This window comes from Eptatretus burgeri, chromosome 11 (assembly GCF_056783735.1).
Source record: "Eptatretus burgeri isolate ZD-2024b chromosome 11, Ebu_testis_v1, whole genome shotgun sequence".
NCBI classification, from domain to species: Eukaryota; Metazoa; Chordata; class Myxini; order Myxiniformes; family Myxinidae; genus Eptatretus; species Eptatretus burgeri.
This window is the reverse complement of record NC_140971.1, coordinates 78534462-78547404: the sequence shown is the minus strand read 5'-3', so window position 1 is coordinate 78547404 and position 12943 is coordinate 78534462. Positions and strand designations below refer to the sequence as shown.

The 12943-nt window shown below is 44.8% G+C and overlaps 1 long non-coding RNA gene across 1 annotated transcript; it reads left to right on the top strand.

Moving 5' to 3' along the window:
- The first annotated feature begins 4191 nt into the window (after positions 1-4191).
- On the top strand, positions 4192-10726 carry LOC147017446 (uncharacterized). The gene is made up of 2 exons (XR_015049510.1): positions 4192-4440; positions 8190-10726. It is a non-coding gene; the product is annotated as an uncharacterized LOC147017446 (long non-coding RNA).
- The last annotated feature ends 2217 nt before the right edge of the window (positions 10727-12943 follow it).

The window sequence follows — 12943 nt, the reverse complement described above, 5'->3', positions numbered from 1 at the left end:
GTTTGAATCCACTTGACCATTGCTGATTCGACATCGGGTGCGTTGCCGCTTCGCTTGCGTTTCTGAGAAGAAGACGAATCCACTTGATCTTTCAGAATGGCCTCTCGATCTTTCAGAATCTTGCATAGGATCGGCTGGTTAATTTCCAACTTGTCTGCAGCTTCTCGTTGGCTCATTCTGGGCAAAGCGTCATAGTCCCTCAGGATTTGTGCTTTATCAATGTTTGAACGATCCGTCCGCTTTCGTTTTCTGTCCATCGTGGAAATGACGACACGCCTAGTGCTTAGACTGCAGCTGTCAGCCGTCTGCCTATCTGTACAATGACTACCGAAATCACTGTAGTGGCATAGCGTTATTTTTAGCGTGACGTCAGCCGCCTGGTGGCAAAAGTTGGAACTGTGCGGCCAGTGGGCGCTGAACTGTCGAAGTGGATGGCCAGCAGCTGATTCTATTAAGCGAGTTTTTGATTCTAATAAACGGGAAAAATTGTGTACATTTAGATACAATGGAATCGGTCTCAACGATTTTGATTCTCTAATACGGGTGATTCTATTAACCGTGATTCTATTAAGCGGGTCCCACTGTACGCCCGATAATTAATCGGAACCGTCGAGGCCGACGATAACACCGCTCGGTTATCCGGATAGTACGGAACGGGTCGCTTAAGTGGCCCGTGTCCAGAGTCGACCTGCGGCGAGGTGCGATCGCCCGGTCTACCCTCCGCGTGGGTACTTAGGTAGGTCGAATTTGGCGAACAACCCTATCCCACGCGGGGGACCGATTAGCACGATCGTGGTGAGGTCGAAAGGCCCACCCGTGACTAGCTCCCGGCGTTAGTCCGAGAGGGTCACGACAGAATTGTCCGTCCGGTGGGCGACGTGCCGCGATTCGAGTTACATGGCCGTTCGCACGCCGGCGGGCGTGAATTCGCAACAATATATATATATATATATATATATATATATATATATATATATATATATATATATATATATATATATATATATATATATATACACATATATATGTTTGAACAGGAGTTTGTGTCCAGACGGGAGTTTGTCTTGGGGTAGTGTTTATAGTATGACAGGTAGAAAATGGATTTCAGACATTATTTCGCTTCCTTCATCACTGTTATTCAATGCAGAATAATTTTGATGAGATGGTATGAATTGTAATTAACGCTCCACCGCATGTCTGCCTTCCCTTCCTCTCACCTGACACTGTCTTCCATTCCCCCACCCCTCTTTGCTCCCCCTCCCTCCTCTCTCCTTTCCCCTCCACCTCTTCACTCTCCCCGCGCTCTCTCCCCACCCGTCTCTCCCTCTTACCCCCTCTTTTTCCCCCTCCCTCCTTTAGTTTTACCATCAGTGAAGTGACGGGTGGTATTTGCTAGTATACTAATAAATGTCAGTGTGTGTATCAGTGTGTCTCTTCCCCATAACTCCAAAACCATGAAACCTGGCAGCCTGTAACTTTGCATGCATACTAAGAAAACTCCGAGGAGCAGGACTGAAAATTGGGTGTCTAAGTTAAGTAAAACACCCCTTTTGAAGATAATTGATGGCCTTATTGAATGACTAGCAGGGTGTGCTTACACATTGTCTTGAGTCGCTCAACTGGATTTGATTTTTCATTTATTCATTTTCATCTATTTATATTTTCATTTACGGATGTTGTCCGATGATTCTGTGATTTTTTTCTGCTGTTTTGGCTTCGATGTCAATTGGCACACAAAATTACCATGTTTACCCATTGTTTTGGGTTGCTCACCTGCATTTTTTTTCATTTTTTTTTCATTCATTTATCTTTTCATTCATGGATGCTGTTCGATGATACTGTGATTTTTTTTCTGGTGTAACAGCTTCGATGTCCATCAACACACAAAATTTCATCTTTCTACGTCACCCGGAAGGTTCTGATCTTTAACATTAGTCATTGAGTTAGTCAGTCAGTGAATCAGTGGTTAGAAAGAGCTTTATAGATTAGATATCCTTTATCAGGTGCCATTTTCGACCATCTCACTCTCTGCTGTCTTAAGGCATGTCCTGGATTACCTCGCTGGGGTCTGAAGCCACCATGTTCTTTGGCCTGCCCAACCATACTTTGACTTGGAACAGGCCACAAGGATTTATTCACGATTGTTTTTTTTTTTCACTTTCTTCACTCATTATCGAATGCCTTTTCATCATTGCTAAGAATCGCTGCATCCATCGCTTTTGTCAGTGCTGTAGTTTTCAAATTAGGAGCTTGGAGCGATTTCATGCATTAAATGATGCAATTTTCCACGATCTACTCTCACGGACTAATTAAAGTATATCATCGAAAATTTATTTCGGTTTTGAGGATCGGATATCGTCCGGACTAAATAAGTATCTAAATCTGTTGTGAAATCTGAAAATTTAAAGAAATAACGAGTCTTATTACTAAGTCGATATACCTATTTACTTTAAGCAAGCAAGGCTATGTTCCCTCCTTCTCCAGACATACACAAGAAAATGTGAAATTTCCACCAAAGCATTAAACTCACCTTTTTCTACTGTTTGGAGAATTATATTGAGTGAACAAAAAATTTAGGAACGGGCCAAAATTATCCAGCTTCATTGAGCTATATTATTACTGTATGTCGCTTCATTGAGAGCGCAGGGTCTCGCATTCACGACGAGACCTCGCGCTCTGGCCCCCAGAGTGACTGCCTATCCATAGCATCTGCCAGATCTGTCTATATTTTTGTGTCCTTATTTAATTACCCTTTATCAAGGTGTCATCCTTGATCAGCCCTCTTTTAGCATGCTGGGGTCTTAATTCGCCATTTTGTTTGGCCTTTATCAAACCTGCCTTGATTTGGAAACACGATCTCCTCTCACGGTCTAATTAAATTATATAATCAAAATATTATATCTGATTTTATAATCGGATCCCGTGGACTAAATAAATGTCAAAATTTGGATGTGGAATGAAATCTGAAAATTTTGACAAATTCGTGATTTTTTTTTTTTATCACAAATTTGTTTATTGAAGCAAAGCATTAAGTGTGTAGGGATTCACTTACCTCGGCAGTGATATTCATGTCTTTGCTGGCTGTGAGTCAGAGGTCAACAGACGTCTGGGTCGGGCCTGGGAAGTCATGGATTCAATGGACCATGGGGTGTGGTGCTGCCGGTACCTATGCGGGAGGATGAAAGCCTGAGTCTTCAGGTCCTTGGTGCTTCCAGTCTTGCTCTATGGATGTGAGACTTGGACTCTGATCAGGGATCTGAGACGGAGACTTAATTCTTTGGTACCAGGTCTCTTTAGAGAATCCTTGGCAATCGCTGGTCAGACTTTGTGTCCAACGAGCGGTTGCTGAGAGAGACTCGGATGAGATTTGTTACCTGCATAGTCCGTGAGCGTCAGCTGTGGCTGTTTGGACATTTGGCTCGTTTTCCTGATACTGATCCTGTTCACCAGATTCTCCCAGCGAGGGAGTCTCGTGATTGGAGGAGGCCAACGGGCCGACCACGTGCCTCGTAGTTGCAGCAGGTTGATCGGCATCTCATGGAGATGGGGATGGGCCAGGCATCTGCCTGGGCGATGGCCAGACGGAGGCCCCTGGAGTTCTGGCGGAAAGTGGACGCAGCAATGCGCTGTTCTGGCGCATGCTCCCATACCTGACCTGACCTGATTAAACTTAATTTTTCCTACTGCTCGGATGATTATATTGCGTGAAGAAAAGATTACGGCATGTGCAGAAAGTGTAACTTCATTGAGCGCAACGCCATGCTCTTTCACCTGTTTTTGCAAGCCATGGCAATACAGTCCACAGGGGTCCTTTTTTTTGGGCAATTACATGCAGTTTTTTTTTTACCGTTTTGTGTGATCTACTTTCATGACAAAATATTAATATAAATATGCTAATCGTTCCTGCAATTTATTAATAATTGGCAGTTGCTGAAAACCAAGAGGTATGTAGACAGCACACATGAATGTGATACAAATGGGTACAAATGACTCTCCGTGGGGTGTGTACAATATCCGTGGGGTGTGTATAATTGCTAGTTTACAACTATAAACACATGTGACTGTTATCACGAATAATTTGATGAAGCATGCATGCTAGGTTACATGTGTATTGTGCGCTGGCTTTGTGGGCGTGTGATCTGAACTCGAACTTGCAGCCGGGCCTGTGGTGCATGGCACTGTGGAGTAGGTTATGTGACCGTCTCACGAATGGTGTGCTTTTGCGCGTGGGGGAGTAGATGTGCTGCAGTGCCAAAGCCACGTGGGGAGCAGACGTGCTATTCAATCAAAGCCACGCGGGACGTGCCACTGTGCAATGTGGATGTGGGGAAACCTGTGCATGTGTGCGAGTTAAATGATGAGTACATCACCGGTGTGCAGGCATGGTTAGCATGGACCATGAGGAGATTGGGGGAATGCATGCAGGCAGGCCTTTGTCAGGTAGATAGCATCGGTTTTAATTTGTAATGTTCATGCCTGGTTTAATATAGAACATGGCAGTTAGAAAGAAAACGTCGCCGTTTGGGCACGTTTTATCGCTTCGGTAATGCCCTTGTATGCTGCCTTCCCGTCCCCTCATGCTGCTTTCTCTTCTCCTCATGCTGCCTTCCCGTCCCCTCATGCTGCCTTCCCGTCCCCTCATGCTGCCTTCCCGTCCCCTCATGCTGCCTTCCCGTCCCCTCATGCTGCCTTCCCGTCCCCTCATGCTGCCTTCCCGTCCCCTCATGCTGCCTTCCCGTCCCCTCATGCTGCCTTCCCGTCCCCTCATGCTGCCTTCCCGTCCCCTCATGCTGCTTTCTCTTCTCCTCATGCTGCCTTCCCGTCCCCTCATGCTGCCTTCCCGTCCCCTCATGCTGCCTTCCCGTCCCCTCATGCTGCCTTCCCGTCCCCTCATGCTGCCTTCCCGTCCCCTCATGCTGCCTTCCCGTCCCCTCATGCTGCCTTCCCGTCTCCTCATGCTGCCTTCTCTTCCCCTCATGCTGCCTTCTCTTCCCCTCATGCTGCCTTCTCTTCCCCTCATGCTGCCTTCTCTTCCCCTCATGCTGCCTTCCCGTCCCCTCATGCTGCCTTCCCATCCCCTCATGCTGCCTTCCCGTCCCCTCATGCTGCCTTCCCGTCCCCTCATGCTGCCTTCCCGTCCCCTCATGCTGCCTTCCCGTCCCCTCATGCTGCCTTCCCGTCCCCTCATGCTGCCTTCCCGTCCCCTCATGCTGCCTTCCCGTCCCCTCATGCTGCCTTCCCGTCCCCTCATGCTGCCTTCCCGTCCCCTCATGCTGCCTTCCCGTCCCCTCATGCTGCCTTCCCGTCCCCTCATGCTGCCTTCTCTTGCCCTCATGCTGCCTTTCCGTCCCCTCATGCTACCTTCTCTTCCCCTCATGCTGCCTTCTCTTCCCCTCATGCTGCCTTCTCTTCCCCTCATGCTGCCTTCCCGTCCCCTCATGCTGCCTTCTCTTCCACTCATGCTCCCTTCTCTTCCCCTCATGCTGCCTTCCCATCCCCTCATTCTGCCTTCCCGTCCCCTCATGCTGCCTTCCCGTCCCCTCATGCTGCCTTCCCGTCCCCTCATGCTGCCTTCCCGTCCCCTCATGCTGCCTTCCCGTCCCCTCATGCTGCCTTCCCGTCCCCTCATGCTGCCTTCCCGTCCCCTCATGCTGCCTTCCCGTCCCCTCATACTGCCTTCTCTTCCCCTCATGCTGCCTTCTCTTCCCCTCATGCTGCCTTCCCTTCCGCTCACACTGCCTTCCCATTATTTTCCCTTACACTGTCTCTGCTTTCCCTCATGTTGCCTTCCCCTCCCCTCATGCTGCCTTCCCTTCCCTCTTACTGCCTTCCCCCCTCCCCTCATGCTGCCTTCCCTTCCTCTCCCCTCATGCTATCCACCTCCCAAACCCCCTCCACCACCATACAAATCTCCTGAGGTCGAGGAGAGGAAGGGGTGTCAAAGGATGTGCAAATTGTACAAATGAAAGCTTTTTTTTGTTAGCAGTCGGAACTGCTGCTCGGATCAATTCCACAATTCGTCTCGGGTTAAGAAATTCCAGAACTTATCGTATGTGTGGAAATTAAATAAAGGCATGATCACTGGTGCAGCTTTTTCAACGAATGAGGGAAAACGCCCTTCCCTCCCATCCCTTCCCTCACTCTTACCTCCTCCTGCTCTCTCCACATAAAATTACAATAGCAAAGCCCCTCTACCCCCCACACCCCCCACCACACATGTCTCTGGGCAGTGTCCAGGCATTGTTTAGTATGACCCGTTTGAACGTGCTGTTTTAATGTACTCGACTTCGTTCAATCCTGTGCTAATGCCACCATAAGAGGCCCATCACACCCACCCCTTGCTTTCCCTCAAGTCTCACTATCAAATGCATCTCCAGAACATCCCCTTTCCCCTCCCTACGCCCCTCTCTCCCCCATCCTCCTCGCTCTTCCCCCTCCCTCCTCTCCCGCAGTGTATCATGACATGTGGTGAGGCATCGCTCTCCCTCACCTTCCTTGCTCTCCCTCACCTTCCTTGCTCTCCCTCCGCGTTTCCTCGCTCTCCTCCCCCCTTTCCTCACTCTCCCCCCTTTCCTTGCTCTCCCACCCTCCTTTCCTCGCTCTCCCCCCTTTCCTTGCTCTCCCCCCTTTCCTCGCTCTCCCCCCTTCCTCGCTCTCCCCCCTTTCCTCGCTCTTCCCCCCCCTTTCCTCGCTCTCCCCCACTTCCTAACTCCCCTTTCCTCACCTCCTCCTCACTCCTCCCCCCCTCCTCGTTCCCCCTCCCCCATCCTAATATTCCCATCAGCGAAGTGATGGGTTGTATTTGCTTGTTTGCAATAATAAACACGTGACTTATCACTGATAATTTGATGACTTCGCCATAAAGTGTAAATATCATTGGAATAACCCAAACTTTTGCACAGTACTGTTTATCTATCTATAATTCCAGGTGTGTGTGTGTGTGTGTGTGTGTGTGTGTGTGTGTGTGTGTGTGTGTGTGTGTGTGTGTGTGTGTGTGTGTGTGTGTGTGTGTGTGTGTGTGTGTGTGTGTGTGTGTGTGTGTGTGTGTGTGTGTGTGTGTGTGTGTGTCTGTGTGTGTGTCTGTGTGTGTGTCTGTGTGTGTGTCTGTGTGTGTGTCTGTGTGTGTGTCTGTGTGTGTGTCTGTGTGTGTGCCTGTATGTCTGTATGTCTGAATGCGACCGCAGTTTCTTGACGACTGCCGGTCCGATCGGATTGAACCTTGCCAGGAATATTGCCGGGGCCCCACGGATTTGCCTTTTCAAGGTTTGATATTAATCAGACGAGCGGTTCCCAAGTTACGGCCATTTATCTGTCGACCAATGACAAGACACAGTGCTATGACATCACGAATGAGGTCACAATTAATGTTTATTTATTTATTTTTAATTTTTTTTTTTTTTTTGCACGATTGACGGTCCGATCTGATTGAAACTTGCCAGGAATATTGCCGGGGCCCCACGGATGTGCCTTTTCAAGGTTTGAAATTAATCGGACGAGCGGTTCCCAAGTTACGGCCATTTATCTGTCGACCAATGACAGGACACGGTGCTATGACGTCACGAATGATATCACAAATGTTTATTTATTATGATTTCTTTTGCACGATTGAAACTTGCCAAGAATATTACTGGGGACCCGCGGATGTCCCTTTTCGAGGTGAGAGAGAGAGAGAGATAGAGATAGAGATAGAGATAGAGATAGAGATAGAGATAGAGATAGAGATAGATAGATTAGATATATATATATGCTGCTGCTGCTGCTGCACATACTGGCATGCACCTCCGGGCCCGCACCTACGGGTCTGTACTAGTAAAAATAAAGAAAATTACAATAGCCAGCCCACACCATTTTCTGACAATAACTTTGATTGATTATAACAAAATTGTTAGATATTTTCACTTGTCAGGTTTTCTAAATTGACCCTTTTTCTAACCTTTGAATATTTTATTTGTTATTTATTTGCATAAATAACACAAGTTATTTGCATAAATTTTCAAACCATCGAGTTCCATGGAAATGATGTTTTCTGTACGAACATTTAAGAATGGATTCAAGATGAACATTTTAAATCGCATGATAAAAGTAATTATGAAAAGATTTTCATGGGGGTTGTGGGAAGTTATTTTTCTCCATTGTGTTTCCTTTTGATTGTTTAAATATTAATTGTTTTTGCTTATGTGTGCATGCAGGACAAAGTGAGAGCATCTGTAGAAGTGGCAAATCCTTCAGATGTGAAGACATGGGAGAAGTTTGTGCTGAAGCCACCTGCAAGGCCTTCTTAGTTTTAACCTTTGCTGGCACAGTCAGGTCATTTCCAACAAGTTCAGCTTTGCTTGTAATCCTTGAGAGTCTGCACATTGTGTTGAGCTGACAATCTCTTTGCAGCACACTTTTCGTAAACATGGCAGCGCCAGCCTGAACACGGACACCAGAGCACAGAACTAATTTACCACGACATGATGTGTGATGTTTCCTCCTTGGAGACTCGCTTTCCATAGCAAAGCCCTGCTGGTCTTGCAAATTCCTTTACTTCATGGAGAAAAGCTGAACGCATTTGCCACGGATTCCTACACTAACCTAAAGCTATGAGGTTTGTTGAAAATGTTCTCAGAACAAGATGATCACAATTGTCCAGTAAACACCAAGTTTTTAATCTTTTCCTAGACAAGTGTACGGGTACATATATGTATATGTATAATGTTTGTATATATATATATATATATATATATATATATATATATATATATATATATATATATATATATATATATACATACACACACACATACCCAAACGCGCACACACACCTTAATGGAATTTCCTACACTATTTAGTGTCTTGTTCCGAGAATGTTTTGACCACCCCTCGTCATTAAAGGCCTTGGTACTCAGCTTGGGGCCTCCTCGCACTACAGGTTTGTATATTGAAAAAGCAGGATTTCTGCCATTTGGTTTTACACATTTTTAGTGTTGATATTCCATTTTATACACGTCTGTTTTAAAGGAAGCTTCTCACTGCCTGGATTTTGGGGGGTTTTTTCGAAGCAGTGTGGGATGGGGTAGACGGGGGTTGGTGGGTGCTGAATTGTGCATTTTTGATCATTACCTACAGGCCACATTCGATGTCAATTGAAGAAATGTCATTTTGACAATAATTGTCATTGTTTTTGATGTTAAATTTCTGATTATCACCAATGCAAAACCATATGGCTTATATTGTTACCACTTGTTTTCTGTTGCATTTTATTAATTTTTTTCTGGGTTGTTTCGACACGCTTTTCGTCCAACCCACTGGTGGTACGAAATCCATTTTGTATTTAAAAAGAAACTCACTTTTGTTTCATCCCTGATCAGCGTCATGAGCAAATGATGCTTCATGCAGCAAAGAGGCTTTCGAACTTAAGTCAGTGGCCTGGTAGAGGAATACTTGGCTAATTTGCAAAGAAGATGTCTGCTTCAAACATCTGCTAGATTTGTTTTATTTTATCTTCATCTTCTTTGGGGTTCTTCTGACGACGAGCTGTGAACTAGCAGAGGTTATTCACTGTTCTCTCTTTTATTCCACTGTTGCCGTTGCTATTTTGTGCCGTTGGTCATTAGTGGGTTTATTGACTGTATGTACCATGCACAAGCACACTGCAGCCTTTGTTATACCTGCTCGCCTCGTGACCACAGAAAGTAATAAAACAATTAAAAACGGTGATCTGCATCGTACAGAATTATCTCGAGAGATTCTTCGAGCAACGTTATTACCGTGGGGTTATGGCCGCCGCACAATTCCTAATTGATTCCCCTCTCGCTCTCTCGCTCTCTCGCTCTCTCGCTCTCTCGCTCTCTCGCTCTCTCGCTCTCTCGCTCTCTCGCTCTCTCTCTCGCTCTTAATTGTGGGTGAAATCACCCCCTCTCCTCTTTTCCCTTCTTCCTCCATCCCCCTCTCCCATTTAACTTTCATATTCTCATTATGACGTTTTTAATGGATGAGCCCTTCAACATGGAGGTTAGAATGATTTGTTTAAATTCTGTACTTTACTCTTGCCTCCCTACATGTTGTATAGAATGATCGAGGCCGCCACTGGATGGTAAAGTTTGTTTTTAATCAAAAGGATCTAAATTATTTTTGAATGTTTTTGACGTGTGGTCTGTGCCAAGGGAATGAAAGTCTTTCCCTTTTCTTTTTTGCATTATTCTAATTCTGCTTTGACACTATCAGTATGCCAAGTGAGCTAATTGCAGTGATGGTGATGCCATTTACCTGGTAAACAAACATAGATTGTGAGTGATGGTATTTATTTTTATGGCATTTCATTGTGTGCTTTTTATGGGCTTTAAACACAGCTCGCAACAATTGCTGGATAACATGGGTCTGCGCTAAATGTCAGGGTGGAAATCATAGTTTTATGGAAGAAGAGGAATGTGAAATGTCCTTCACCAGCTGTCCATGAGGTTTTGGTTTGATTCTCCCGCAAGGTGGCTGTCGGTTTTCTAGAACCTTCCACCATCAAATGATATCACAGCACATGAAGCAAAATTGCATGTGCAGGGTTTCTTTTATATCCCTTCCTTGTATTATGCATTTCCAGATATGATCGGTCATGATGTTGAGCATTTTTTTCTGTTGAATTGAAGTCGGGGAAAAGGAGGAAGGGATAAATATGTACAACTTGTATCAGATGATTGCAATTTGAAAATAAATCTATTCCTTCGAGGAAAGATCATTTGTAACTCTTTATAGGTTCATTGTGATCTGGTGTTAATGGTAGTAGTAGTAATAGCAGTAGTCATAGTACAACTACTACTAATGGTGCGACAATTACTACTTCTGTAAGAGCCACTGTAATTCTCACCTTTCTTGTGATGTCAGAACATTTTGGCCCAAGTCTTTCATAAACCGACTGACCAGGACTGGCATTCAACTGAGGGTGGTTTAGGCAGGAATTTGTAATTTTTTAGGGTGCCAGAGATTGCTCACGTTCTCTTTACAAAACACTCCATGGAGTGTTTTAATATCCACCAACATTCAGTGCTGGCAGACGGATCCTCCAGCTTAACGTCCACCCGACGGATGGAGTACCATTGATGCCTCGCTCTGCATGCGAAAGACCAGGCTCACAGTTTATAGCTGGGTCAAGATTCACACCTTGGCTGGAGCTCACAAGCGAGTGTGCACACCTCGAGGCTCTCCTGCCAGCCCATCGGGACTTGTTAGTCTTGAGGCATTTTATTTTCCTCGTCTGTCAGTTTTAAAAGGAAAGTTAAAGTCAAATTTGTGAAACTGAAACTTACTACCTTGTCAATTTTTCATTTTGCTTCCTTTTAAATTGCATTGTTAAGCAGTGAATTGCAACTTTGTTAATTTCCCCAACAATATCTCTGAAGCAGCCAGTTTTGTTCATGATTGGCTATGAAACAATGTGACATCCCACAGCTAATCATGGATCCACAAATGAGGATCGTTGGCGTCTTTTGGCATTTATCTACATTTAGTGATTTGTCTGCCTTGTCAGGACAGTTCAGAGGCAATGCATTTCCCTTTGAGACGTCTCGTGTGGGTTTGATTTCCAACCTGACTATAAACTGTCAGATTGGTGCTTTACAGGCAGGGTGTTGCTTCACAAAGTGTGTCGTCCATTTGGTGGGCGTGAAGCTGAGTGTTCTGACTGTGAGCATTCATTGGCGAAATATCCTGTGGTGTCACTAAAAGAGTAGGAGAATAGACCAAATTCTTGTCCTAAACTGCAAGGGGCAGTACATCAGCGGTTAGCCCCCTTCCTTCCCCAGAAATGATGTAACCTGTGGCTGGAACTCAAAATTGACTCCATGAGCTTCCGCCTCAAGGGCCTTCATAAGAATATCCAGTGTCTCTGCAAAGATGACTACATCATCTGCGAAATAAAGGTCAGAGATCTTGACATTCCCAAATGATACACTGCAGCTTGATCTCTCTGACATCCTCCCAAGAAACCAGTCCAAACAAGTGCTGAAAAGTCTGGGGGCCAGTACACAACCCTGATGAACTCAGATTATATGTGTGCATATAATCCATAGCATCCACCCAAAGAAGAAGTACATCCATATGCCTACAATACAAGTGATTTGTCCAAAAATTTCCCTCCAGTTCTACAATTGTCGGCCCATTAAACCCCCCACCACTTATCTCTGTCAATTCTTAGATGACCAAAGTCATTTATCCTTCTGTAATTGCTGGTTTATTAGGCAAACTGGTTACCCCACTTGCTTGAAGGCATATTTACTTGAAGGTGGATCATTTATTCACAATACGTTATACACAATGCAATGAATGTTTCGAGCTTGTGAGAATGAAAGGGTTAATTAGTGTTTATTATAATTGTATAGTATTGAAAATACACACTACGATATTCGTCTAATTATAAATGATACAAGCGAGCAGTTTATTATATCCACTTATTTAACTCCACGATGATGGTGTGAGCTCGAGGCACAGGATTATCTGGTGAGTGGTAATCCACATGACTTGATATACAGGGTGTCCATAAAGTAATTGTGCAACCTTAAACTTTTATAACTTTTGGTGTGCACATGAGAGAAACAAACTGTAAATGGCACATGAAAATATAATCAAACGGAAGATCAAACACTGCATTAGAGTCATCATAAGGAACCCGAATAAGTAAAGAGCAAAGATGGGAGTCATCAGGAGGATTTGGGTTGCAGCTGCTACTCCTCTACCCTCAAACCCATCCAGGTGCAGCCAAGTGAGTGCTGCAGAAAATTTTCTGAAAGAATTCACTTCTCCCTCGACAGACAGGTAGATAAAGAAAGGGAAGTTAAAAGAGATAGAAGAAAAGAAAAAGCAAGAATTACAATGAATAAAGAGAATTGTGTGAAAGGAACAAGCATGAAAAAATCGGTTGTTGTTAATGGGAATTTTTTTTTTAAACCTTAATATAATACTTAACACAATA